We start from the raw sequence: 3,096 nt of genomic DNA, 5'->3' as shown, positions 1-3,096 counted from the left end.
GGTTAGTTAATTAAAAACTATGATAAACTTTGATTTAAAAGTTGTTCTTATGGGAAAATGATTTTTCTTATGAACATGAAACTATATCCAAAAATCATGGTTAAACTCAAAGTGGAAGTATGTTTTCCAAAATGGTCATCTAGACGTCGTTCTTTCGACTGAAATGACTACCTTTACAAAAACGACTTGTAACCTGTATTTCCTACTATAAACTTATACTTTTTCTGTTTATATTCAAAAACTTGAGTTCAATATAAAATCATAGCAACTTGAAACACTCAAAACGGATTTAAAACGAAGAAGTTATGGGTAAAACAAGATTGGATATTTTTGCTTGTTGTAGCTACGTCAAAATTGGTAACAAATTTATATTAATCATACCCTAGCTAAATTATATTGTATTATATATGTATTCTAATATATTATGTAATCTTGGGATACCATAGACACGTATGCAAATATTTTGACATATCATATCGACCCATCTATATATATTATTTGGAACAACCATAGACACTCTATATGCAGTAATGTTGGAGTTAGCTATACAGGGTTGAGGTTGATTCCAAAAATATATATAATTTGAGTTGTGATCTAGCCTGAGACGTGTATACACTGGGTCGTGGATTTATTCAAGATAATATATATCGATTTATTTCTGTACATCTAATTGTGGACAACTAGTTGTAGGTTACTAACGAGGACAGCTGACTTAATAAACTTAAAACATTAAAACGTATTAAAAATGTTGTAAATATATTTTGAACATACTTTGATATATATGTACATATTTGTTATAGGTTCGTGAATCGACCAGTGGCCAAGTCTTACTTCCCGACTAAGTAAAAATCTGTGAAAGTGAGTTATAGTCCCACTTTTAAAATCTAATATTTTGGGATAAGAATACGTGCAGTTTTATAAATGTTTTATGAAATAGACACAAGTAATTGAAACTACATTATATTGGTGAATGATCGAAGCCGAATATGCCCCTTTTGCTTGGTAACCTAAGAATTAGTAAACCGATCTACTAATTGACGCGAATCCTAAAGATAGATCTATTGGGCCTAACGAACCCCATCCAAAGTACCGGATGCTTTAGTACTTCGAATTTGTTTTTATCATGTCCGAAGGATTTCCCGGAATGATAGGGGATATTCTTATATGCATCTTGTTAATGTCGGTTACCAGGTGTTCACCATATGAATGAATTTTATCTCTATGTATGGGATGTATATTGAAATATGAAATCTTGTGGTCTATTATTATGATTTGATAATATATAGGTTAAACCTATAACTCACCAACATTTTTGTTGACGTTTTAAGTATGTTTATTCTCAGGTGATTATTAAGAGCTTCCGCTATTGCATACTAAAATAAGGACAAGATTTGGAGTCCATGCTTGTATGATATTATGTAAAAACTGCATTCAAGAAATTTATTTTTGATGTAATATATTCTTATTGTAAACCATTATGTAATATAATTTAGCTAGGATATGATTAATATAAATTTGTTACCAATTTTTACGTAGCTACAACAAGCAAAAATATCCAATTTTGTTTTACCCGTCATTTCTTCGTTTCAAATCCGTTTTGAGTGATTCAAGTTGCTATGGTTTCATAATGAACTGAAATTTATGAAACTAAACAGAAAAAGTATAAGTTTATAGTCAAAAATACAGGTTACAAGTTATTTTTTAAAGAGGTAGTCATTTCCGTCGAAAAAACGACATCTTGATGACCATTTTGAAAAACATACTTCAACTTTGTGTTTAACCATGATTTTTGGATATAGTATCATATTCATATGAAATATCACTTTTCCAAAAAACAAACTTTCAATTCAAATATTAAGATAGTTTTTATTTTTCTAACCCAAAACAGCCCCCGGTTTCTCTACGACGGCGTATGTCCGGTTTTACGGTGTTCTTCGTGTTTTCAGGTTTTTAAATCATTAAGATAGCATATCATATAGATATAGAACATGTGTTTAATTGATTTTAAAAGTTATGTTAGAAGGATTAACTTTGTTTGCGAACAAGTTTAGAATTAATTAAACTATGTTCTAGTGATTACAAGTTTAAATCTTCGAATAAGATAGTTATATATATATATGAATCGAATGATGTTATGAACATCATTACTACCTTAAGTTTAGTAGGTAAACCTACTGGAAGTGACAAAAATTGATCTAGCTTCAAAGGATCTTGGATGGCTTGAAAGTTCTTGAAGTAGAATCATGACACAAAAACAAGTTCAAGTAAGATTTTTACTCGAATTAAGATAGTTTATAGTTATAGAAATCGAATCAAAGTTTGAATATGAATATTACCTTAAATTAGAATGATAACCTACTATAAATAATAGAGGTTTTTTGATCTTAGATGATTACTTAGAATGGATTAGAAAGCTTGGAAGTAGACTTGTAAACTTGAAAGTATTCTTGATTTTATGAAACTAGAACTTATAGAATTTATGAAGAACACTTAGAACTTGAAGATAGAACTTGAGAGAGATCAATTAGATAAATAAAATTGAAGAATGAAAGTGTTTGCAGGTGTTTTTGGTCGTTGGTATATGGATTAGATATAAAGGATGTGTAAGTTTGTTTTCTTATAAATAATTCATGAATGATTTATAATATTTTTTGTAATTTTGTGAGATATTTCATGCTAGTTGCCAAATGATGGTTCCTACATGTTTAGGTGACTCACAAGGGCTACTAAAAGCTAATAATTGAAGTGTATATATCAATAGTAAATACATCTAGAAGTTGTGTATTGTACGAGTATGAATACGGGTGCATACGAGTAGAATTGTTGATGAAAATGAATGAGGATGTAATTGTAAGCATTTTTGTTAAGTAGAAGTACTTTAATATGTGTCTTGAAGTCTTTCAAAAGTGTACTAATACATATAAATACACTACATGTATATACATTTTAACTGAGTCGTTAAGTCATCGTTAGTCGTTACATGTAAGTGTTGTTTTGAAACCTTTAAGTTAACGATCTTGTTAAATGTAATTAATTCATTGTTATTATACTTAAATGAGATGTTAAATTGTTATGTTAACATGATAACATATTGTA

Source organism: Rutidosis leptorrhynchoides, chromosome 8 (genome assembly GCF_046630445.1).
Source record: "Rutidosis leptorrhynchoides isolate AG116_Rl617_1_P2 chromosome 8, CSIRO_AGI_Rlap_v1, whole genome shotgun sequence".
In the NCBI taxonomy this organism is placed as follows: Eukaryota; Viridiplantae; Streptophyta; class Magnoliopsida; order Asterales; family Asteraceae; genus Rutidosis; species Rutidosis leptorrhynchoides.
The sequence above is the reverse complement of the archived record's forward strand: the minus strand, read 5'-3'. Positions refer to the sequence as shown.